Source organism: Chiloscyllium plagiosum, chromosome 16, assembly GCF_004010195.1.
Source record: "Chiloscyllium plagiosum isolate BGI_BamShark_2017 chromosome 16, ASM401019v2, whole genome shotgun sequence".
NCBI lineage: Eukaryota > Metazoa > Chordata > Chondrichthyes > Orectolobiformes > Hemiscylliidae > Chiloscyllium > Chiloscyllium plagiosum.
Window position 1 is genome coordinate 19,358,597 of NC_057725.1, and position 27,776 is coordinate 19,386,372.

The window sequence follows — 27,776 nt, forward strand, 5'->3', positions numbered from 1 at the left end:
AGAGAATAATGTGCAAGAGGAATTAAAATATGTGGGGTTCCTACGATTCAAAATATGACACTTTCGCAAGCAGAAGGTACGTTTTGGAAAGATTTTGGTACAGTGTAAAATTGATATTCTATTGGTAGTTTGCTTGCTTGTTTTATTTAAAGAAAATGAATACAGTTCTGTTTAAAAGCATTTTGTATGTTGTCATCAGGGAATGCAACATAGAGTAACTTACTTTTAATGGAGAGAGGATTATTTTTCAGAAATCTCTGCATTTTTTTCAAATAAAATTACGACTGCTAAAATATAAACATACTGTCATAACTTTTGACTTAAAGTGTTCAGGAGAGATGCAAGAATGCCAAATTTCAAAGCAGGCAACAATTTATACTGCATAAAAATGAATGTTAATTGGTCAGTCAAGTCTCACTAGTTAAGGAATTGCCATTAAATATGTACCCTGTACAGTTTCAACCAAAAAAGAAGGTGCATGCTTGGACATAGTCCTTTATCCTGCAGAGGACAGGGCCAGTGTAATATTTCACATTACTTCATGAGATGTGGGTATCACTGCCTAGGTATAGGCCCATCTTAAGTTGCCTTGGAGTAGGTTGAAGTGAACTGTCTTCTTGAACCATTGTCGTCTTTAGTTTATGAGTATGCACACTTCTTCTTAGGCAGACCCTTGGTACCAAGGATGTCTTTCTTCCCCTCCCTAGTTGTGGGTTCTGAGATGAATTAACATGATACATGAGCACCAACTAGCCACCAAAAGACATGACCACCTGTCACTCGCATCCTTAAACACAGACAAAGAAGGACACCACATGGACTAGGACAACACATTCATCGTAGCACAGGCTAAACAGACACACACACGGGAATTCCTAGAGGCCTGGCATTCAAACCGGAACTCCATCAATAAATACATCGATTTGGACGCCATTTGCCAACCTCTAAGAAAAAGAACCAGAAATGATATCACCCATCACAACAGACCAAGACACATAAATAGAAAGCAGGACAGAACACCAGCGCTTCAACAGAGGCTCACTGAAGATGTTACCTAGCATGGTGACAAAATGTCTGAGAACAAACCTACCCGCTCAGAGAGCAAACTTACAACCTGAACCTCAATATGAGCTACAAATCTTCTCAAAAATTACAAAGAGTGAACATGCTGATGCATCAAATGCTGGTCAAAGGTAGATTACCCCTGCTATTGGTATTGGCTCAGTTATCATTGCCATCATGGTGCGGCAGATGTTAATGACAATGATTTAAAAGGAGGTCAACACTGTCCAAAAGTATCCCATCATTCACAGAACTTCCAAGGATGCTGCAGGATAAGGGGAATATCACTGCTTCATAACCTATAAACATATGAAGGCGAACTGTAATTAATAGAATGGAAAGTGGAATGGTCAAGATGGATCTGGGATGGAAAAAGGTTCAGAGTGCAGTGGGCCCTTCCATTTGGGAGCTGTGTGGTGGTCACTCAGACTGCACAGAGCCTTTACCAAGTCAGTGCTCATGCTGCCAGGGCAGGGATGGAGCAGAGGGTAGGGCTAGCTCCCCCAGTCTTTGTAGAGGAGGATCGGGGGCAGTCCTCCAGTATCATCCAGGCAGAATGTGCCCCAACTTAATATGTGACATTCTGCACAATTGGAGCAATTGATGTGATAAATGCTGAGGAACTGGGAGAATAGGAGTACTTCCGAGGAGGGAGGACAATGAGGGCTGTGGAGAGAAGGAATCTCTCCTTGTGGATGATAGGACTCGGCTACTGGACAATACCAATGGTGGGTGACCTCTTGGACTTTGGATCCTTCATGCAGAATGTATCAAAGGATGAGAAAACTGTGTGACGTGTCGTTTAAGTAGCAATTTAAATGAGAGGTTGGGTTTGTATGTCTGATGGAATGTGAGCCATGCTTGTTGTGTGTTGTGGGTAATGCAGTTACTGTGCCATTATGCTGCTGGTGAGGGACAACATCAGATTGCCATTGTTCGTCTGGTACAAAAATGGCATGGCACAAGGGGTGCCAGTCTTTAGGTATTTAATCCATTCAGTGGCACATTGTTCTTGGAATGACACATAAGATAGAGCTAGAACTTGAGAAATGCCATAGGGTAAGGTAGGTAGCTAAAATGGCGAGTTTGGTCAGACACAGCAAGAGAACTTGCTCAGCTTCATGGTGGGAATCCCTCCATAAAACCCAATATAAATTGATGTCAAAAATCATAACATTCAGCCTGATATATTTTAGGATGAATATTTTGAGCAATGGTTATTGTTTGTGGTAATTATTGTATGATCATGGTCAAGGAGACTTTGTAAGGAGATGTTCCAGATGGATATGAGATGACAGCTCTTCATCGTGGATCTAAACATCCCATATAATCAATTTTTGAAATTTAGATAATTGAGAAAACACAAAAGGATAACAAGAATTCTAAAGAACTGCACACTCAGAAATGAAGAACAATTTCGGGTCCATTTGTTTTGTATTTTCCTTGCTTCCTGTGTTATTGCATTGTGTCTGCTGTTTTTATAACTAAAACCAAGACTGGAAGAAATTGTCGCTTCTTTAACCATCTGATGAAACTAGCTCCAACTTTAATCAGTAGAACTTCTCATGTTAAATTAACTCCAAACAAAGTACTGTGTGCCAAAAGAATATTTCATTGCAACACATAATTTGGTACTTTTTGCAAATATAGATCATTTTTAGGATTTGTTGTAAATAGGTCCAGAGGTAGTATGATCAATGTTATTGGCTTCTATATATTTGCTGACATTACAAATGAGGAAAATGCCAACATTCCTTGTTACAATTCCTGTTCTATTCATTGCACAACTACTAGACAACTAGCATGAAACAAGAAAGTTTAGAATTTAAACATTAGATTGAATTTTCTGTGTAAAGATTTCAGTGTAAAATGTCCTGCAAAGATCACTACTATGTTATGTGTCATAGTTGATGGTTATAGATTGTCTCAAGAATCATCAGCAGCCCTTTGGTCTTCCAACTGCTGTGATAAATTACATTTTCTTTGTCCCTGGGCTCACTAATGATTTGCTCAGGCTTTTTGATAACAATTTTATTCCTAAGGAATGGTGGTAGTGACCTTTGTAAAAATAGCACTCAAAGTGAAGGATGATATGGTTCAGGAATGGGGATGAGGATGGATTGAGAAGAATGATTGTATAATTGTATTATTGTATTTGAATCTACAACTTTTTTTTTATCCATTCTTCTATTCAACTAATGACATTGATCATATAAAAAATAATGTTAAAACAATAACATGGTTTTCTTGTTCAAAGATAAGACCATACAAATGCCGTGTTAGCCAGGAGGCTGAAAAACTGTATCTGTCTTGGAGCGTCACTGCTGTATTCCGAGGACAGGGATTGAGGTTGCTACCTCACATCAAATCCTAGTGGCAGCGATTCACGACATTTTAAGGTGGATTTTCCTCAAACATGTATGCCAATCATGTCTGAACATTCCCTTTCCATCTGAACTGGAGGTTTATCCTTAGACAACAAAGGAAAATAACATTATTCATGAATAAGCTGCTGTACAAATCAACAAAGTTACAAGTTTCTGAAATGCATCAGCAGTTTGTTTATCCATCCAGACTTAGTTACAGTGATCTTTTCTGGAGACTGCTGTATATTTTCAGAATGCTGGCTAGCAGGGCAATGTTTGTGCTGCATCTTTGACAGTGTTCTGTTCACAAAAGGACTACACAGTATATTTGGCTAAGGTATTGTTTTAATTTAAAATCTGTTACATCGAAGTGTCATGCCATTTGGCTTTTGTCACAAACTAGATTCTGGGCATTGGCTGGCGTTTTCTGTTGCATTCCATATGCCATCTATTGGGTTTTGCTCTCCAGCTGCTTTTCGATGCTAAGGTCAATTAATTTGTTACCTGTACGTTGACCATGGACATCTTTCATCTTCCGCTGTTCTCGATGAATGTGTCTTGTACTCCTGGGAGTATTAATGAGTGATGACTGGTGAGGGTTTGTTACACTTGCTTGACAAAAGAGTAATTTCACATTGCTTCAACTGAACAGTGAAACGCGCAAGTTCAGAACTGGTATACATTTTCGCTCCAGATTTTTCTGCACAGTTGATTGATGATATTTTGTTGCTGTATTAAGTAGTCTCCTCTCACCATGATTTTCCCATGACAGTCCCTGTGGTCCTTGTCATTGTCTTTATGGTTCATAATTGGAAACAAAGGACATGTCTCTGCATATCCATAGATCACTATATCCATAACATCCACAAGGTCAGGCATCTGAAGTGGCCATGCTGAATTGTTGTATTGACATTTGAGTGTAACAGATCTCAGGGATGGAATTTCTATGGTGCTCTATGTGTTATGATTGGGAAGCAGTTGGTTAATTCATCTATTAGTCTGTTGGTGTCTGCATTTCTATGTACAAAGTGGAAGAATATTTGAACCTGCATCTTTAACCACTTTTGCTTGCAATTTGTGTTTTTCCTGGACACTTAATTTGGATGGTAAAATTCTAATGGTTGAGAGGTGGCGTTAGGGGCTCTAGGTTCAAATCCCACCTGTTCTAGAGGTGTGTGATAACATCTCTGAACAGTTTAATAAGAACCTATTTTTAATTCAGATGGTAGCAAAGTCTTCTTTTGTTAGTATTATTTCAATCCATTCTTTGATGAAAGCCTCATCACTTTTCTAACGATAGTCTGGTTATCCTTTGACTGTACGTGTGGACAGACAATTCATGGACCTTACTTGGACACAACTTGTTACGTGCTCTTGAGTGATTGAAAAGCTGAACCTGTTTGGCCTCTATTTTTTGGATCCTTTTGATGCCAAAATAGAGATGATGATAGAATTGGAGATAGAAAAGGCGGGGGGTGAGTTTGACTGAAGAAATAACTAAAGCTAGGAGGAGGGATGATATATTACGAGGATTATGAAATGAGGCTAAATGTTTTGAACTAAGGAACAGTAAAATGGGCAGTCACATACCTGGCAGATTGAGATTTGAGCAAATGTATAGGCAAACCTCTGAGACATACAAAAGCAATAGGATGGTAAATCTAGGGTTCTTTTAACGAGACTAATATTGACTAGAACAGTTTTAGAGTAAATTGGATGGGGGGAATGGAATTCATGAAAACTGGGTGAACTTTTCTGATCAGGAGCAAATCCATAGATTCCTGGATGTAGCAGAGCAAGTTGATTGTGAGGGGCATGGACAGTGTGGAAAAGGGGCACCTTAGTTGAAGGGTCAGTCACAAGGGGACATGGGTTCAAGGTGAGGGGCAGGAGGTGTAGAGGGGATGTGAGGGAAAACCTTTTTTGTCCAGAGGGCAGTGACTGTCTGGAATACACTGCCTGGGAGGATGATTGAGGCCAATTGCTCAACCTTTAAGAAATACCTGGATGAGCACTTGACACATCATAACATTCAAGGCTATGGGCCAAGTGTTGGCAAATGGGATTAGATTGAAGGTCAGGTGTTTCTCACATGTCTGTGCAGGCCCAATGGATGGTAATACCTCTTCTGCACTGTACGATTTTATGATTCTAATGATTTTTTTTGGCCAAAGGCTTCTGGTTTTTCTTCAAAGCATGGTAACTGGTAGGAAATTAGGTCTCATTTCCACCACTGTGACTCAGAAAGCCCATTGAACCTTCCATCTATCCGGTACCTAAGTGGTTAACTGGTCTTTTTATAGATCAGTTCCTGGGACAAAATCACCTGAAGCTGTTGGAAGGCTCCAGAACTTTGGTGCTGCTTCACTGCCTTCAGCCTCAGCCTCCCAGAGTGCCACAACCTGCCTGATTACCATCCCCCCTATCAATCCCCACATCCCGACCCCGACACATTCCCCACCAGTTCCCAGGAGGGCAAGAGCCCACCCTATACTTCTCTGTCAACTGTTGCACAAAAGACATGAATTCAAAACAGGACAATCGGAAGTTGAGCTTCACTCATCATCAGTCTTCAAGCATTGACCGTGTTTAACCTGAAATTTAACAGTCCTGATGTGTTCAAGCTGTGGCAGGCTTTAGTTTTCCTCAGCAGCTTCAGCCTTAACGGTTTGCTTTCTCTGGTTTGAAAATATTAAAACACAGAGAACAGAGCTCCAGACATTAGGTGAAAAAATTGCATGCAGACAGGAGGTCTGCCGCCCTCTAGTTGAATTCTGGAAACTTTGTGGATTTTTGTCGGAATATTAGAACTGTTTGGAATGAGGATGACTACTGAGATTTTTTACAGCCCAGCAAAACTTAGTTTACTCCTTGTGTTGCAGTACCTCAAATGGCCACTGCCATAGTTTATGAGGGGTTGCTTTATTTCCATGGTGGCACTGTTCAGGTGATTCTGGATTAGTGAATTGAGTTTCAGCTTCACTCACAAATCTATGATTTTGACGTGAAAGGGACTTCAGGATTAAAAGGAAGAATTAAACAAATAAAAAAACTTTTTATCACCTTTATCTGACTGTTACTATATAGATTTTATCATTGGATTGGTTTCCGGTAATTAAGTGACATCTGATTAAGTGATATTAAGTGATATTAAACGAGAGTAATGAATTACTCTCTCTTTGGAGTTCTGCTGAGAGCCATACCTTCAAGAATCAGCTGCTTAGTCTCAATCTGCAGATACATTGTGGCAATTGCCTATATTAATTAATGTCTCCAGCAATTCAACAACTTTATCAGAACCTGATAGGTGCTGACAAGAGTGAGGTGTGACGTCCCGAGACAAAGATATGTTGTTGGATCCTTACAGTGCTGCAGAATCAGTTAGACTCAGTGATATAGTCCCAAAGAAGGGTTACACTCGAAAGGTTGACTTCTCTCCTCCTAATGTTTCCTGGCTTGCTGTGTTCTTCCAGCCTCCTGCCTGTCTAACTTAGTACTTGATGGCAGCTGTGCCTCAACACAAGTCCTCCTGCTGCATGTGAGAAAATCGAAGCTCATGTACCTCTCAATATACTTGCCTCAATCTGCGCTGCCACCATGTGTCTATTCAAATAAACATTCCAATCATATGACAAGGATTGGTAAATCTATAATGTGGGTTATTTACTGAAAAGAAAGGCTGTATACATACATTTAACTATAAGGCTAGGAAGGCACATCTACCTTGGTGCACTTCTGCTGTTTTGGACTATAGAGTCATGGGAGTACTAGGTTAGCTCTTAACTGAGTAGTACAGATTGACAGCATTTTGTATATACATTCCTAAAGGTACATGTACTGTACATCTTATCACAATATCTATGAATTAGAAAGGTAAAACCAGTAGATCCACAGGAGCATCAGAAACTGCAACATCTCTTCCCAATCAGACACCATTCTGACTTGGAACTGTATTGCAATTTATTCACGGTCACAAGAGCAGAAGCCTAGAATTGTCTTTCTAACAGAATAGTCAATGTACCAATACCTGAAGGACTGTAGTGGATTAAACTAGCCCATCACCAACTGCTCAAGGGTAAGTATATGGGCATTAATTCATGGTGTTACAAATGATGCTCACATTTCATGAAGTAAATTTATAAAAGTCACCTTATTGCATCCAACTGTTAGAGACAAAGACTCACCAGTACATTCTTAGGGCAAGTGGGCACAGGTAATAACTACCTATGTTGGTAGATTAGATTACTTACACTGTGGAAACAGACCCTTCGGCCCAACAAGTCCACACCGACCCGCCGAAGCGTAACCCACCCAGACCCATTCTCCTACATTTACCCCTTCACCTAACACTACGGGCAATTTAGCATGGCCAATTCACCTGACCTGCACATCTTTGGATTGTGGGAGGAAACCGGAGCACCCGGAGGAAACCCACGCAGACACGGGGAGAATGTGCAAACTCCACACAGAGAGTCACCTGAGGCAGGAATTGAACCCAGGTCTCTGGCGCTGTGAGGCAGCAGTGCTAACCACTGTGCCACCATGCCGCCCCATTGGTAGATACGCTCCAAAGGATATCTAAAGGATGACCGGCATCTTTAGAATGTGAACAGAACACAGGGAGAGGCTTCACCCTTACCTTCATGATGACAGAGGAGAAAATTCAGTCTCTAGAAGAATTGAAAATTGATAAGCAGGAGGCATTGGATAACTTAGCAGCATTCAAAATGCAATAAATCCAAGATGTTGAAGGAAGTGAGAGTAGAAATATCTGCCGGACTGGACATTCAATCATTCAATCTTCCCTGGACTCAGGAGTGGTGCCAGGGAACTGCAGATAACCCAAGCAGTTAGACTTACCAGTTTAACTTCCGTAGTGAGAGACATTTTTGGAAACTATTATTCAGGACAAGATTAATAGTCGCACGGAAAAAAAAATATGTTAATTCAGAAGAGCCAATATGGGCTTATTATGAGCAAATTATGACTGTTTTGTTGGGGATTTTTGAAGTAGTTGATGAGTGCAAGTCATTTGATGTGCTGTACATGGATTTACAAAAGGCTGTTGATACAGTTCCATAGAATTAAATTATGAAGAAAAAGTTACAGCTTTTGAATAAAAGAGAAAACAACAATTACTATACTAAATTGGGTGAGTGATAACAGACAGAACGTAATGCTTAATGGGCAATTTTTGGATTAGAGAAAGACTTGTGGTGGAGTTCCTGATGCGACTGGAAAGGCTACATGCTGGAAGAATGTTCCCGATGTTGGGGAAGGCCAGAACAAGGGGTCACAATCTAAGAATAAGGGGGAAGCCATCCAGAACTGAGATAAGGATGATTTTTTTTTGCACTTGGAGATTGTGAACCTATGGAATTCTCTCCCACAAGAACTGTTGGGGCCAGATCACTAGATATATTGAAGGAGAAGCTGGACGTGGCCCTTCTGGATAAAGGGATCAAGGAGAGAAAGCAGGAATGGGAAACTGAGATTGTATGATCAGCCATGATCAGATTGCATGATGATGCAGGCTTGAAAGGTCGAATGGCCTACTCTTGCACCAATTTTCTGTGTTTCCCCAAAAATCAACATTGGGACACTTTTCTATAAGCAGGACAGTGCAGAACTGTAAAAGGACAAAGGCAAATTGGTGAATGATTTGTAAAATGGGTAGATTGGTGGCAAAGATGTGTGAGGTAATATATTTTGCTGCAAAGTACATGCAGATACAGTATAAAATAAAGATTATACTGTATCTGCATGTATACTGGTCTGTTATTGGAAATTGGGATCCCTTTAAAACTGAATTTTACTGGTATTCACTATGTCACATTAGATTTTATTTAAGAGGTTATAGCAGTAACTAACTTCCCAAGATTTCTAGCATTTGAAAACCAAAAGGAAATATCACAAGAACCAACAGAAACGCTAAGGTTGTAATGTCCATTGAACAAGCGACAATGCATCAGACACCATTGGGTCTGCTCCACGTTCAATTAGATCATAAGTGACCTCATAATTGAAATGATAATCCTCAACTCCCCATAACCCTTAATTTTTTGATGAAAAATCGTTTTTTCTCAGCCTTGAGCATATTTAATGATTCGACATCAGCAGCCCGGTGCAGTAAAAAATTTCACAGTTTCACAACATTCTGAGAGAATAAATTCCCCTTCATCTCTGTTTTAAGTGTGCAATCCCTTGTTCTGAGATCAAATCCCCTGTTCCTAGACTGTCACCCAGGGGGAAACATCCTTTCCACATCTAACCTGTCAAATGCCTTAAGAATCTTGTATGTTTCAATAGAGTTGCCTGCCATTCTTCCAAATTCCAATGATAGCAGGCCTAATGTTTTCAACCCCACAAAAATAGTCCTTCCAGACTCAGGTTCACTCTAACGAACCTTCTTCAGTCAGCCACCAACGTCCTATTATCTTTTCTTCGATAAAGGGGAAACCAAAACTGTTCACAGTTGTTATTATGACTAGTGCCTTGTATAGTTTTAACAAAATCTTCCTACTGTTATATTCCATTCCCTTTGACATAAATGTTCTACTTGCCTTTCCTGTGCTTTAGGGGTGAGGGCTGAGGCAATGCTCACTTCTAACTGGTTCACAAACTGCATGATCAATTTGTGATTAGTCCTTGAAGGTGATAATCACTGAATGATGTAATTTCCTCTGATCAATCCCTTACAATACCAATTACGCTCACGACCATCTTCTTCATTATAGTTGGTCTGTTCCTATATAACTCATCGCTATCATATAAGTTATTTTATGATATCTTCCTTCTCTATTTGTTTTGGGTAGGGGTTGATGCTGTTACGTCCTCATTATTGATAGCTTAAGTTCATCATTTGAATCTTGCTTAATTGGTACATGTTCCTCATAATAATAACACCTATCAATGATTGGTTTTTCAAGGTCACTTTTTAGGTGATGTTTTCCCCTCAGTTCTGGGTGCTTGGAACAAGTTCCTTTACTTTAAAAAAAAGACAGAGTGAATAAGTTGGTTGTAACTTTAAATATATTTAAAACTAACACAGCAAGTCACAAAATACTACTATAAACAAATTACAAAGTATGTATCACTTAAAATATTACATATAGTGTATATGAAGTGTTTCATGCACAACTTATAAGAAGTTAGGCAATAACATATCTTTATACATTCAGACACTACATAACTTTGAATGATAAAGGTCTAAAGCATTATGGTTACAAACTTTAACGTGTTTATTATAAAGTTGACTCAAATATAAAATTTGCATTTAGCCAAAAACAATTACCTCTCTTTTAAAACACTATGACTTAAAAATAAAAGCTGGAGAGGGTGCAGACAAGATTTACGTGCATGTTATCAGGACTGTAGAGTTTAATTTATAAGGAGAGACTGAATAGATTTTTTCTCTGGAACATAGGAGGTTGAGGTGTGATCATTTAGAGGTTTATTAAATCATGAGGGGCATCGATAAAATGAATAGCAAAGGTCTTTTCTCTAGGGTAGGCGAGTTCAAAACAAGAGGACTTAATTTTAAGGTGAGAGGAGAAAGATTTAAAAGGGACCTGAGGGCAACTTCTTCCACACAGAGGGTGATTCGTATGTGGAATGAATTGCCAGAGGAAATGGTAGATTCAGGTATAGTCACAACATTTAAAAGACATTTGGACAGGTACGTGAACAAGAAAGGTTTATAGGGATATGAGCCAAATACAGTCCTTGTGGAGAAAATATCCCACCTTCACAATGAGAATAATCTTCATCATGTTGTGTGGCACTATCACTGTGTTAAATGGCACAGACTGCGAACAGACCTAGCAAACTCAAGACTGGGCATCCATGAGGCACTGTAGGCAATCAACAGCAGCAGAATTGTACTCCAGCACAATCTACAACCTCATGGTTTGGTGTTTCCCTCACTCAACTATTACCATCAAATCAAGGAATCAACCTGTTTCAATGGAGAGTTCAGGAGGGCATGTCAGGAGCATCACCAAGTATACCTGAAGATGAGGTGTCAACCTGATGAAGCCACTAAACAGGACTACTTGCATAAGCAGCAAGTGATAGACAGAGCTAAGCGATCTCACAGCCAATCAATCAGATCTAACCTCTGCAGCCCTGCCACATCCTGTCATCAATGATAGTGGACAATTGAACAGCTCATTGGAGTTCCTCAGTGATGGAAGAGTCCAGCAGATCAGTACAAATGATAAGGCTGGACCTTCTGCTGCAATCTTCAGCCAGAAGTGCTGGGCAGATGATCTATCTCAGCCTCCTCCAGTGGTCCCCAGCATTATAGACAATTCAATTCACTCCATGTGATATCAAGAAACAAGTGGAGGCACTGGGTAGTGCAAAGGATACAGGCCTTGACAACATTTCAGCAATACTACTGAAGACTTGTGCTCTAGAACTCCAGAGTAGCACAATGGCTCACAGCACCAGGGACCCAGGTTCGATTCCAACCTTGAACGACTGTCTGTGTGGAGTTTGCACATTCTCCCCGTGTTTGCGTGGGTTTCTTTTGGGTGCTGCGGTTTCCTCACACAGTCCAAAGATGTGCAGGTTAAGATGGATTGGCCATGCTAACTTCCCTATTGTGTGGTTCAAGGATGTGTAAGTTGTCAGGGGAATTGTAAAATAAGAGGGTAGGGGAATGGATCTGGGTGGGATGCTCTTTGGAGCTTGAATCCGGGCTTGTTGGGCCAAATGGCCTGTTTTCACTCTGTAGGGATTCTATGAAAAACATACTGCTCCCCAGCGAAGCTATTCCAATACAGTCACAACATTGGCATCTACTTGAAAATGCAGAAAATTGCCAAAGTATGTCCTGTACATAAAAAGTAGGACAAATCCAACCCAATCAATTACTGCCCCATCAGTCTACTCTCGATCATCTGTAAAGTGATGGAAGGGGTCATTAACAGTGCTATTAAGCATCATCTGCTCAGGAATTACCTGCTCAGTGACTCCCAGTTTGGGTTCCACCAGGGCCACACAGCTCCTGACCTCAGTACAGCCTTGGTTCAAACATAGAAAAAGGAGCTGAATTCCAGAGGTAAGGTGAGAGTGCCATCCCTTGACATCAAGGCTGCACTTGACCGAATCTAGTATCAAAGAGCCCGAGCAAAACTGGAATCAATGGGTATCGGGGGCAAAGTCTCCAATGGTTAGAGTCATACCGAACACATAGGAAGATTGTTGTGATTGTTGAAAATCCGTCATCTCAGCTCCAGGACATCTCTACAAGAGTTTGTCAGGGTAGTGGCCTAAGCATCTTCAGGTATGTCATCAATGACCTTCCCGCCATCATAACATCAGACTTGGGAATGTCTGCCAGTGATTGCACAGTGTTCAGCACCATTCGTGACTCCTCAGACACCAAAGCAGTTCATGTTCAAATGTGACATGATCTGGACAATATTCAGGCTTGGGTTGACAAGTGACAAGTAACATTCATACTAAACAAATGCCAGGCTCTGTCCAGCATTAAAAGGACACAGTCTAACCATCACACCTTGACATTCAAAGGTGTTGCCATCACTGAATCACCCCACTATCAACATCCTGGGGATTAATATTGACCAGAAACTCAACTAGATCTGCCACATAAACACACTGGGTTCAAAAGCAGGTCAGAGGCTAGGAATGCTGCAGTAAGTAACTCATCTCCTAGCTTACCAAAGTCTATCCACCATCTACAAGGCATAAGTCAGGAATGTGATGGAATACTCCCCACTTGTCTGGATACATGCAGCTCCAACAACACGAGAGAAGCTTGACACCATCCAAGACAAAGCAATCTGCTTGATTGGCACCACATCTACAAACATTCAATCCCTCCACCACCGGCTCTCAGTAGCAGCAGTATGTATTATCTACAAGATGCACTGCAGAAATTCATCAAAGATCCTTCGACAACATCTTCGAAACCCACAAACTCTTCCACCTCGAAGGACAGGGACAGTAGGTATATAGGAACACCACCACCTTCAAACTCCCTTCCAAGCCACTCTCCACCCTGACTTGGAAACATATCGCTGTTGCTTCACTGTCGCTGGGTCAAAATCCTGGAATTCCCTCCCTAATGGCAGGTGGATTGCAACGGTTCAAGAAGGTGACTCACCATTACTTACCCTCGGGCAACTAGGGACAGGCAATAAATGTTGACCAAGCAGTGATGCCCATATCCCACAAAATTATTTTTTTTAAAAATGCAGACAAATGAAACTAGTTTGGTTTGGGAAACTTGATTGGCATTGACAAATTGGACCAAAGCTCTGTTTCCATGCTATATGACTCTATGACTCGATATGTGTCCTATTATCAATGCATTGTTTGGGAAAATGAGATGGTTTTGTTCTTAGAATGTGAAATGAGTCCTCGGATGAAAGAAGGCTAGGGGAAAATGGGTATCCTGGTGTCATGAGTAGTTGTCTGTGGTTACTGACCAAAAGGGTTCAGACAAGATTGACACAGCATAGGCCATAAAAGGCCATCCCCCAAGCAGAGTATTTTAACAAGGTCGATGGAAAGTGAGTAGAAAGCAAAAGGGTGAGGTTCCTGGAAAGCGGACACCATCATTTTGAAAGAGAACCAGGACAACCTGAGCAAGAACAAGACTTAGTATTACTAATGAATGTGAAAGTTCAGAAATGAACACACCACCATTCCAAAAAACTACAGAGGTCATCTGCCTCTGCTTCTCCATTCTACAGCATAACTTTGAGATCAGTAAAACATTCCCATCTGTCACAGGTCATATATTTCCTTTGTCTGTTAAATTAAATAATGCAGCTCATCTAAACTGTTGCTTCTTAACAAACTCCTAACCTATCTGAAAATTGTTTACAAATGTTTGACTGCTTGTATTAGGCAACGGTGATCACAAATCCCCAAAGTCAAACATCATGCAGGGGCAGAGTTCTGGTGTATACATGCATCAATTATTAAAGATGGCAGGACAGGCAGAGAGAGCAGCTAATAAAATATACAGCATTCTAGGCTTCATTTATAGGGGCACAGAGTTTAAGAGTAAGTAGGTAAGGCTGGCCCTACTTTAAACACTGAGCAAATCTCAGCTGTATTACTATGTACAGTTCTCCAACCACAATACAGGAAGGATGTGAACACATTGGAGAGTGAACAGAAGAGGTTTATATGAATGGTTCCAGGAATGACACAGAATTGTGAAGTTAGATTGAAGAAGTTGTGAATATATTCCTTGGAGAGTAGAAGGCTAAGAAAAGACTCAATATACACTTTCAAAATCATAAGGGATCTGGACAGAATAAATAGGAAAAAACTAGGGAGCAACTAGAGGGTACAGTTTGAGAAATGTTTTGCAAAGGAATAAATACGAGGTAAGAAAATCCTTTCTCACATAGTGACTAGTCAGGATCTGTATTGCATTGTATGGAAGTGTAGTGGAGGCAGGTTCAATGTAGGCATTCAAGAGACCATGAGATGATAATTTAAATAGAAACAACATGCAGGGTTACAGGGAAAAGGCAGGAAATAGGTATAAAGCCAAAATGCCCAGAGAGCTAGTCCAGACATGAAGGATCAAAAAGCATTGTAATGATTTTCTGATTCTGTGAAACACCAGTTTTGAAGAAACTAATTTCTGTTGAATTCTGTGCACAGTAAGATGAGGATTCAGACCCTTGTCTTGAAAAAGCTGCTGTGAATAATCTTACTCACTGAGTCAGGGACAGTTTCATATTGAGCGGAAAAATGTGTTGCTGGAAAAGCGCAGCAGGTCAGGCAGCATCCAAGGAGCAGGAGAATCGACTTTTCAGGCATAAGCCCTTCTTCAGGAATCCTGAAGAAGGGCTTATGCCCGAAACATCGATTCTCCTGCTCTTTGGATACTGCCTGATCTGCTGCGCTTTTCCAGCAACACATTTTTCAGTTCTGATCTCCAGCATCTGCAGTCCTCACTTTCTCACAGTTTCATATTGATGGTATGATCTATACATTTTGCTGTGAATTGGTATTAATCTTAACACATAGGTGTGCATGGTACTATATCCTTACAATGATATATGATGGTTAAGAATTTCATTTCTTCAGGAATGAGAGCGATTGCAGTGCTTTGAAAATCTATTTCCCGTCACCTTTAATGACCTATTCTTTGAAGAAGTGATGACACAGTTTTACTGCCAAGTGTTCAATACAGTGCTTTGTTCGTGGGTCTTCCTTTTGCTATTTCAGTCACCAGTTTCTTGTTTTATAAATGAGAACATTTGTTTTGGACCCTGCATTGTCAATATGTTGAGGAACCAAATTTACTTTAGTGCATTTTTCATTGACACTATAAATATATTGTGAGCTTGAAATACATTGGTTCAGTCAGACAATGGCTGTACATTGTAATAGTCACTTGTCTGGAGCTTGAAATAATAAATGGCTACTAGGTTGATGAGATGAGTCGGATAAGCTGCAGGGAGATGTTTATGATGTAAAATTAATATAACATAGAAAACAAAGTAATTTATACTTGATCCATAAATGATAATGTTCTTGCAGAATGCTTTTTCATTATTAACAGTTGTGGCAATATGGTTGTCACCTGTATCTACTTTATTGCTGTATTTTGAACTGAAAAAACAATTTTGAGAGCTTGGAGATAAATTTAGAGCTCTTATAAAGTTTCCTGATATGTCATGAGATAAAGGTAAAGTGTTATAAAGGCAGAATTTCATTTCTTTCATCAGTTACATGACAATTTGTATTTACATAGTAATTTAAAGGTAGAAGAAATATCATGGCATACTTCACAGAATAGTAATGAGACAAAGCTTCACATTAGCACAAATGATTGAAAGCTTTGTCAAAATGATAGATCTTAAGCACCATCCTGTGAGAGGAAAGCATAGTGGAAAAGAAAAGAGATTTAGGGAAGATTCTAGAACTAAGAGCTTAGGCAGCTGATGACACAGTTGCCAACTTTAAAAAATGCATGAAACAGGAAAGGCCAGAATTGAAGAACCAGTTCAACTGAGATGGTTACAGGCCAGGAGCAAGGATGGATTTGGTAGATCAAACTATTTTAGATCAGAGTGGTGCTGGAAAAGCACAGCAGGTCAGGCAGCATCCAAGGAGCAGGAAAATCGATGTTTTGGGCAAAAGCCCTTCATCAGGAATAGAGGCAGGAAGCCTCCAGAGTGGAGAGATGTGGGGCCGGGGAAAAGGTAGCAAAGAGTACAATAGATGAATGGGGTGGGGATGGAGGTGATCGGGTCTGTTGCCTAAATCAAACTATTTGTCTAAAGTTGCTTCTTAGACAATGTGGTATTCTTCTGTCTCAGAGGAGACAAGTAATAATTACAAGAGAAATTTAAACCATTTGGGAATGGCTTAAAGATGTGATACTCTGCCTACCAAATGTCATCATAATAAAATGGCAAACTACAAATTTCTTTTGTAAGGACAATCTATAATTAACTCCACTGTTTCTTATTTATGTGTTACCCCTCATTGATGTGGTTGTAGCCAAGCACCGCTCTATACAGGGATACCCTAACCAACGATTCCACAACCAACTCCTCCCCACCTCAACCCCAACCCACTCTTCCAGCCAATCTCCAATCCCAGCACTTGTGGCTTGGATGTTTTCTTTATGGTTTTACATTGACTGAGTTGCTTACCACTTACTGCAACTAGGTGCCTCTCTGAAGCTCTAAAGCCTCTGAGTGGCGCACCAGCTTTGAGAGCTGATCTTTCATGGAATTGTAATGACTGACTTATTTTCATAGGAACAGTCTACCTTCAACTTCCTCTCTGCATGCCATCCTGATTTGGAATTACATCACCGTGTCTCCGTGTCTCCACTGTCACTGGATAAAAATCCTGGAAATTCCTCCCTAACAGCACAATGTGTGTGTGTCTAGGATCAGCACTGCAACAGTTCAAGATGGCAGCTCAACACATCTTCTCTAGCCAGTTAAGGATGGCTAACAAATGTTAGTCTCACCAATGATGTCAAAATTCTATGAAAGAAAAGAAAGTTTGGGAGATTTCAGAAGTAAGCTTCAAAGCTTCCAAGAAAATCCTATTAACATTTGGGAGTGCCAGTTTTACATTAATAAGAAGCCATTTGGGGCATTTCCAAACAGTCAATTGTTATTATTTTCCTTAAAAACCCAACAGAGTGTTACTTTCCAAAAGTCTAACGCCGTTTGTAGTATAACTTTAATCAGTGCAACTCCTAAAATCTTTTGAAACTATATTTATGTGCATATATATGACTTTTTAATCATATGGCAAATCAAATTCCTCTAGCCTCCTATCCACTGACACTAAAATGTAGTTATCTAACAACCACACAATGATTTCTACATACAGAGAGGAGTGCTAACTGTGCATCTAAGCCTGTGATATTGTAAACACTCTTGATTGTTCCTCCTAACTGATAGATTAGTTGGTACAGTATAATTGCAAATAAATGTTAATGGAGGTTAAATTATTTTTCCAACATATTCCTTTGATGAATATTGAAAATTTAATTTCAAAGTGATTGTCACTGGAATTTGAATAATCATGGATTATTTCCATTGAGTGGGAATTTCATTTGGGGTATCCATTTCTACAGATATTTAAAATTTAGTTAGTTTAAAATGTTCATTCATATTCTGCTGTTTAGAGGATAGCACAGGTTTGAAATTTGCTTACTAATTATATTCTGATAATAAGACAAAACAGCTAGGGGAAAAGCATCAGAGGGAACACTCAACAAAATAAACCCAAAAGGACTGCAGATGTGTAAATCAGAAAACCTCAGCAGGCCTGGCAGCGTCTGTGAAGAGAAATCAGAGTTAACATTTTGGGTCATGAACTGGTGGTATCTAGGAAATTGTCATTTTTTAATGCAGAATATAGGATGAGGGGAGGGGGAATGTGGAGTAAATGATAGGTGGGGATAGAGCCCAAAGAGAGACAAGAATGGTTGGATATACAAAGGAATGGGTAACAATCTGGATAGGAGGGTGCGTAGTTGTTAATGGTGAACTGTTAGTGGCTAATAATAGGCTGTATGTAATGGCAGACTATGCAATAACAATGCTTGGTGTATGGGGGTAGGGGCAAGAACATGGGAAAGTTCAAGCCCTAAAGTTATTGACCTCGACATTGAGCCCTGAAGGCTACAGAGTCCCCAATCGGAAAATGAGGTGCTGTTTTTCCAACTTGTGCTGAAATTTGCCGGAACACTGCAAAGTGAGAGAGAGAGAGAGAGAGTGTGAAGAGAGAGAGAGAGAGAGAAAGAGAGATAGAGAGAGAGAGAGAAATGTTGGCCTGGGAACAGGGCTGTGTGTTGAAGTGGCAGACAACTGGAAGCTCAGTTGTCTCTTTTGCAGACAGAATAGAGATGTTCTGTGAATTGGTCACCCAATCTACACTCTGTTTCCCCACTGTAGAGGAGACCACCTTGTGGGCAGCATTCAGTCCATTATCTTGATATTTTAAAATTTACTACTGTCAGTTCATCAACAGCTCTATTCCATTTTTAAGCTTGCGAGGCTGTGCATTGGCTGGATGTGAATCAGAAAGAATATCAGTTGCCAAGTGAATCAAGCAGACTCTGATATAATTCATTGCAGAAATTTACATTTACACTTGAGTCAGCTTGAGTGAACCATCATGTCAGCTTGATTGCTGGCTAAATGTTATGACAGATGCTGCAAACACGACAGTTGATGCATTAATATCATTTCATCATTTAGGCAGTAAAGGTTATCAATGCAATTGAGCTAAAATTGATATAACTGTATCATAATTTTGACAAATTGATACGCCATACTTGACATCAGGGATAAGTCCCCGAGACATATATGTTTACATTTTTCCACAAACGTATTTTGTCTTTTAAAAGATGATTTATAATTAACCCTGACTATTTTGTTTTGCTCAGCTTTTCTGTCATCTTCTTAGTTTTTGTTTACATCTCTGTATTTCCTTGGTATTTTGTTCCACATATAACTGTATAAATGTCATTGGCATTCAGAGAGCTTTGTAGCCAAATTTCTTGCTCAGACCAGATGGAGTTAGCATGGATTAATGCTCAGATCCAGGGTTAACACTCTGTTGGCTTGTTCAAGTCAACAATTTAGCTCAAACATGCACATCTGCTCATATATACTTTCCAGTCAAATTACGCCAACTATGAGGATGATGGTAAGAATTCAGAGACAATCAGCAGAAGACCAGCATGTGTCAAAGCAAAAGACTCTTGTAAAGAGCAAGAATTGTGTTTCAATCCATAAAAATAAATCAGTCTCACTTCAGTGGGCTTGCTGGTTCAGAAGCTGAGAGTTCAGTTGGGTAATCAAATACCCTACTATTTTTGTGATGTTGTAACTTAACTGTCTGCAAGAATGTTACATCAGCATTATGAAGCACTATTATATGGGGAGGCTCATTCCCTGCTACTGAGGAATAACATCAACGTTGCAGAATAAACATTTTATTTTTATAGGTTCCATTGTGCAAATGGTTGCATCCTTTGCTTGTAACATTCTGTTTATTGTCCATGTCCCAGATTTCCTGATGCAAAATGCTATCAAATAATTCAAATCTGCATTGGCACACTGGGATTTTTCAAAAGGTGCGACATTCTCTGATTGCAGACGCAGTATGTACATTCCCTCGTGATCATTCAAATAACCGTGGGACATTCAGTAGGTTCATCAACAGAAAAAAATTTCATTCAATCACAGATCATTCAGATATTCATTAACACCAAAGAATTACATGGTAAATATTTGATGTGTACACAGCATCTAGGTGGAGGATGCTAAAACACATGGCTCCCAGGGTACTGAGTTATCCTTTTAAAACATTACTTATGTTTCAATCACATAATCCCCTATCCCAATACTAAATGCAGAACCATACGCATTGGAAGTGTAGAAACGTTTTTGGAATGACAAAATAGTAGTTCCAAAGTTAGACCGCATCTGTGTTGTCCTAAAATGTACTTTAGAGAAAGTTGTCAAGCTGCTTAATGTTACACAACTCTGACAAAAATGAGGAATGTGAAAAAAGAATAACAACAAGCTCTGGCATAAAGACAGATGACAGAAAATGTAAACGTTTTGCAGTTTAAAATGTTGACTTGCCGAGTTTTCCATCTTCATGTCTCACTGAATCCCTACAGTGTGGGGACAGATTATTCAGCCCATTGAGTCCACACCAGAATAGCATCCCACCCACAGCTACCTTCCACCTTGTCCCTGTAACCCTACATTTCCCATGATTATCCATCCAACTAGCCTACACAATCCTGGACACCATGAGCAATTTAGCATGGCCAATCCATCCAGCCTGAACATCTTTGTTCTGTGGGAGAAAACTAGAGCACCTGGAGGAAACCCACACAGACTTGGGGAGAATGTGCAAGCTCCACACAGACAATTGCCTGAAGAAGGAATTGAACCCAAATCTCTAGTGCAGTGAAGCAGTAGTGCTAACCACTGAGCCACCGTACCAGCCTAAAGTTTCAGTGACACTTTACTTTTATCTGCAGACAACCAATCTGAAATGTTGCTGTTCATGTGGAAACCATTAATGCTGAAAGTAAATGGTAACTACGAAGGAAACCGTTAATGCTGATTTTATTTTTGCCTAAAAACCCATTCCCACAGTGGTAGGGAGAGGAAATAAACATGAAGACTTACAATGCAAAGTTTCTGTCCTGAGCTCATCTTTCAATCCTGCAGTTGGTACAGAAGAGAAATATAATTCTTGGTCAATAGAAAAAACATAATTAATTTCCAATGCCAGCATTCATACCTCTCTAGTGTCAGTAACTACCACTTGAATCAGCAGGATTGCTAAGAAAGTACAGGTGTGATTCTGAAACACATCTGTGCTCATTATTTCTTTATACTTATGTATTCCAATCTCTAACAGCAAACCTTTTAGCTGTGAACTTACCTGACAATATTTTTTTTAATTTTTAGCCATAAAGTAACAATTTTCTTTGTCTTGTTATCCTGAATATCAATAAAGTCACTCTAGACAATTGTAGTAAAAATATTTTCTGTGCAGATTTCTTTTCAGTGATGCTTTTGAGGAGATATGTTCAGAATCATGTTGCAAGGAGCATACGTAGCAATGTCAGGTCAGATCAGTATCATCCGTTCTCTCAGTTGGGGGGAGATTTTGAGTTGAGAGTCAGTTCTCTCTGGGAATGCTAGCGCTCACACATTCAGCAGGCATATTTGAAAGGATCTTTCTCCTTTTACTTCAAAGGGAATTTATCTCACCTTACAATTCGAGAAACTAACATTTTAATTTTTTCACCATTTGCTTCAGTCTTTCATTTTTGAATTTTGGTAGAAACTCTACATTTATCTCCATTATTGAGATTTTTATGAAAAATTCTAAATCTTGGTCATTGTAAACATTTTAGCTTTTGGTTTTCTCGCTGCTGAATTTGTGATTCATGAATATCTTTAAAAGCTGAGAAAAACTGACCAAGCAAGATGCAGCAACCAATGTAGTTCTGATGCTTCATAGACAGCATAAAGACCTGATCAATTGTTAGAGAAATTAATTTCAGCCAGTAGATTGATAAACTAGAAAAAGAAATTGGTGATAGCTTGGAAATATTTGCAAATCTCAGAATACATGAAAGTTCTTTGGTATATATCTATTTATATACGTTTTTTAGTTTTGATTATTTTTTAAATTAGGTCAGGTAGCACTTCCAGGATAGTGATCTAATCTGATGTGTCAAAGAGCCACTGACTGTGAACCCCCTACAGTATTAATGAAAAAATGTGGTGGTTTTCAATGGTTAGAGTAAATACTGAAAGACATCAGCCTGTTTTCTCTTTAGAACAATCAAGGATTGATTGAAGTATAAGAAAAACAAAGATTGAACATTTTTAGTGCGAATTGAAGGAGACGTGACTGGGATCAGAAGCAAACATGGTTACTCTCTTTGTAAAGGAATGTAGGATAGTACAGGGAAAAGTAAGTCACCTCTGTGGAAAGGTATAGTTTGTGAAACTTCCAAACCAGGAGTGTTTGGGTAGAAATCATCAGATGTTAAAAGCCGAGAAAGGTAAGCTTCCAATATGTGAGTTTTGAGTCAGAAGACTGTCCAGTTCACTGTATTATCCTGCATTCCTTTTTCCAATCCTCAAATTTCACTTAAATGATGCTTCCCAGGATGGATACTGGAGAGAATCATTTAAGTGGAACTTGAAGATTGGATTTTGAAGGATAATTTCTTTGGAAAGTGAAGGTATTGGAAGGTGATGGTAATGGTTGAAAACTTTTGTTTGTGCATTTAAAGGTTTTTATAAACTGTCTTTGGTATCAAGACAGGATTTGTTTAATGATTTTGTTTTCTTTTGTGTGTAATAAACTTAAATAAACCTTACAATACGTGTGACTATGTTTCAGAGACTGACCACCAAACAAACTAAGTTTTTTTTTAAATTATGATCTATCAAGCCAGGTTTCTTGCTTGGATCTGACTTGTCCAGCAGTACCATCCACTGGGATTATAACAATAAGTCTCAACTGAGGCTAACTGGTAAGTCATATAGTTAGCTTATAGAATGCACTTGTAGTTGAAAAACAGGCATGATGAATGTAAAATGTGAAAAAAAAGCCTAAATTAAAAATTAAATGTAAATGTTTTCACAGACAAAGATCTTGCCCTGGTAAATCCATGCTGACTATCCTTGACTAATTATTGCCTATCTAAGTGGACAGAATTTAAGAACTCCCCCCTCTAAGCCTTTCATACTTTGTCTATCTCTTTGTCTTATTACTGGGGGAGTTGAAATCCTCCACTATTATTTACCTGCTTTTTAACTTCTCTGTAATTTGCTTACACAGCTGTCTTTTTATGTATTTCTGATTATTTGGTAGTCTGTAGTACACTTCACAAAGTGATTGGCCCATATTGTTTTTAAATTCTATCCATTTAACCTCATTTGAGGAACATTCTACGATAACATGCTTGCTTTGTTCTGAACCAGAACTGTTACCTGTGAATTCCAACTGTATTCTTCCTGAACCATGCCATTGAATAGGTGAAGGCTGGAGAAAATCTTCTTTTAACCATGGTTCTGTGTCCAAAAGAACTGGAACTCTGCTCTAGTATATAATTTGAAGTTTGTTTTTACGTCGTTCATCAAAATTTCTGCACTCCAATAGTTCCTATAATTTCTCTCCGGAATTATACTTCACAACATTTTGTCATTTTGGTTTCTTCAATAGGTTTAGGGTATTTTGCTTTTAATTTTTGAGCTGGGAGCATTTCGTTTTAACTTTGGAATGTCCTCTCCTTTTCCTAGAATGATTGGCTGTCAGGAATGTTGCTCTCATGTACAGGAATGCAGATCGTCATGTGTAAATTAGTTATGGTCTTCCTAGTATTCCTGAATTAAAACAGCCAGATGTTCAATATTGTACAATATCAAGAGCTGATATATTGCGACACAAAATAAAATCAATATTTCCAGATTTACTCCTGAGAAGCTTAAAAAAGTAACTAATTACTTTGTAAAATATACAATCTTCTCTTTATCTACACCTTATTGTTGTTATCAGAATTGCAAATGGCCTAAATCCTGTGCAATGTTGACACAGAACAAGTATATGAATTTTTACTTGTGTTATAAATGCAGGAATGTAGGAACAAGCATTTTTTTTAGCAATATAGAAATGAAATGCTTTTCCAACATGAAAGCTATCAACTCCCAAATGTCCTGCAAAGAGACAGGATGAATTTTTTTTTTCTGTTCTTTGACATTCAGTAAGGAGTGAAAATTTATTTCTCAATTCCCTTGTGTTCCGATGAAGGCTGCCGGCTTGTAAAACTGAAAGTGAATTTTCGACTGAGCAAAAATGTCACTTTCTCCCCTGGGTTGTTCAGCTATTGCATGGCAATGACCTAAACCATGTTAATGCAAATGTCAGTCAGCTTATGTAAAGGTGCAGAAGTTGTCATTAAAGAGAGCAGTAGATAAGTGACATACATACAGAAGGCATGTCGGTGTCAGACTGGTGAATTTTCTTTTTCATCTAATTCTTAAAAATTATCATTGATTCTATCAAATTATTGATTCCATCATGTTGATCATGCTTACATTTACAGAAGTGGAGGTATAGCATTAATTTCATATCAAAACCATATAAAATTATATCAAATTCTTGTTAAAGAGATGAGAAATAAGTAGCTCCTGAACATTGTGTGGATTGCTTGCATTCTGTTCAATTTAATACAGAGTGTGTGTGAGCACTAAGCTGCCTGCTAATTAACATGATTGAGTGGGCGGCACGGTGGCACAGTGGTTAGCACTGCTGCCTCACAGCGCCAGAGACCTGGGTTCAATTCCCGCCTCAGGCGACTGACTGTGTGGAGTTTGCACGTTCTCCCCGTGTCTGCGTGGGTTTCCTCCGGGTGCTCCGGTTTCCTCCCACAGTTCAAAGGTGTGCAGGTCAGGTGAATTGGCCACGCTAAATTGCCCGTAGAGTTAGGTAAGGGGTAAACGTATGGGTGGGTTGCGCTTCGACGGGTCGGTGTGGACTTGTTGGGCCGAAGGGCCTGTTTCCACACTGTAATGTAATGTAATGTAATGTAATGTAAAATGTAATGAAACATTCAGTCAGCCAGAAAACATGCATGAACCGGGAGATCCATTCCTTACTAAAGTCCAGGTCTGAGGCATACAAGTTGGACAACAGGAAATCCAGCTATGATCTTCGTAAAGCTATGAGAGATGGCAAGAGGCAACACCAAATTAAGCTTAAGACCCAGACTAACCACACAGACACTGGTCATTTTTGGCAAGGCTTACACAACATAATAGGCGACAAAATGAATTTGAATAGAATCGCAGGAAACAGTACATCCCTGCCCAACGAGCACAATTCATTCAACTCTCGCTGTAAAGAAGAGGTCAGTGAAATTATGTCACCTATCCCAACAGCCTCGGATGTGCCTGTATCCATGGTCACTGCCACAGATGTTAGATCAATCTTCTTGAGAGTGAACCCACGGAAAGTGACCAGCCCAGATGGAGACTCTGGCTGGAGTGTGGACCCTGTGTGGACCAACTAGCAGGAGTATTCACCAATATCTTCAATCTCTTCTTACTCCAATCTGAATTCCCCACCTGCTTCAAGTAGACTACCATCACCCCAGTGCCAAAGAAAAATCATACAGCATGCCTCAGCGACTATCGTCTGGTGGCTCTGACGTCCACAATTATGAAGCACTTTGAGAGGTTGTTCACGGCTTACATCAACTCCAGCCCACTAAATTACCTCGATCCCTTGCCATTCGTCCACTGGTGCCACAGGTCCATGGCAGACACTAACTCCCTGGTCCTATACTCTTCCCTGGAACATCTGGATAACAAGGATACCTACATCAGGGTCCAACATATTGACTGTAGCTCTGCCTTCAACACCATAAGTCCAAACAAACTTATCTCTACACTTCTAAATCATGGTTCACCCCTCTGCAACTGGATCCTTGACTTCCTGACTCATCAACCTCAGTCAGTAAGAACAGGTGACAACACCCCTTCCACCATAGTCCTCTACATGGACACCACAAGGCTGTATAATCAGCTCCTTACTGTTGTCCTAATACACTCACCAATGCTGCACTAACTCCATTTATAAGTTGCTGGCAATGCCAGCACTGCCAAAAAACAACGAGACAGGATAGAGGAAAGAGAATGAGTGCTTAGCAGCATGGTGTAACAATCTCTCCATCAACATCAACAGAAGGATGGAGATGGTCATTGACTTCAGGAAGCAGGGTGGAGGCCAAACATCTATCAGCATCAATGGTGCTGAGGTGGAGGTGGTCGCAACTGTCAAGTTTCTGAGAGTGACGATCACCAACAGTCTGTTCTGGTCCACCCAAATCGATGCAATGGTCAAGAAAGCACAACAAAGTCTCTACATCCTCAGGAAGCTAAGGAAATTCAGCATGTCCACAAGGATCTTTACTAATTTTTATAGATGCACCATAGAAAGCATCCTATCTGGATACATCACAATGTAGCATGGCAGTTGTTCTTCCCAAGGCTTTACGAAGCTACAGAGAGTTATGAACACATCCCAGTCCACCACCAAACCAGTTTTCCATCCATTGGCCCCATCTATACTTCCTGTTGCCTCAGGAAAGCAACCAACATAATCAAAGGCCCTTCCCACTCCCGTTATACAGTCTGCTACCTTCTTCATCGGGCATAAAATATCAAAGTTTGAATACACATATGAATCGATTCAAGAACAGCATCTTTCCTGCTGTTAACAGACTTTTGAATGGACCTCTTAAATGATAATGGTGACTTTTCTCTCTGCTGTAACATTGCTCTCTGCACTCTGTTCTGCTACCCTGACACACTTTGTGTGGTATGATGGGCCGGGAAAGCACACAAAATAAGTCTTTTCACTGTATTTCCATACAGGTGACAACAATAAATCAATAAATTAAAAAAAAACGTATTATTGAGTAACTGAATGTATCATCCGGGACTAATATGGTTAGATACTAGCTCTAGGCACACTGTTACTAGAACAGGTGCTGAACATTGATGTCCTACTTATTTTGATGGGGAAAAGACAAAGAATAGTACATCATTGTAGAGAGCAGACGACAGGCTTTTTCAACGCTACACTGGAGACCTTGGTGGATGAGGAAAAAAAGGACAGATGCCTTCTATCGACAGTGGGTAATCCAAGCAGTAGATGACAAGATAACAGGAGCACATAGATGTGCATCTTACTGCTAGGATTCAAGCGTTGAAGTAGAGCCGCAAAAATTCACATGTCCTTATCTATAATAACTGCCATGACTCATATCTTACACTCTACCTTACTTTTATACAGCCTACACTGTATAACAGCTTACACAATATACTGGAGTTCAAATGTGGCTGGTGCATCTTCTCTGGGGAATTTGGGGATGGGCAAAAAATGTTGATAATAGCTAACGACATCCATCTCCAGTAAATGTTTAAAACGATGCCACAAAACACATTGCAGTACAGTCAACATTACACTTCTCTCTCTTTTGCAGGATAAGGTGCATATAGTGGACAGCAGCAACACCACACCACTGAGGAAGACTTGGAGCTGACTCCGTGGAAGAGACATTGTTGGGGATAACAGCAGACACCAGTCGTGTTTGACGAGTAGCATCACTGAAGCCATTAAGATTTATGGTCCAACAGAATCTAATTTAGATTCTAATCTAAAAAATTATCTCACTTTTTAGATTAGAATCAATCTAAACATCATGGCATAGACAGAGAACACAGGGGGCCAACACCTTCAACATATTGTCTCGCTATC

The 27,776-nt window shown here is 39.7% G+C and overlaps 1 long non-coding RNA gene across 1 annotated transcript; it reads left to right on the forward strand.

Annotated features, from left to right (window-relative positions):
- On the forward strand, window positions 1-27,734 carry LOC122558034. Its single transcript, XR_006314011.1, has 3 exons — window positions 1-76; window positions 22,905-22,986; window positions 27,502-27,734. It is a non-coding gene; the product is annotated as an uncharacterized LOC122558034 (long non-coding RNA).
- Window positions 27,735-27,776: the final 42 nt, after the last annotated feature.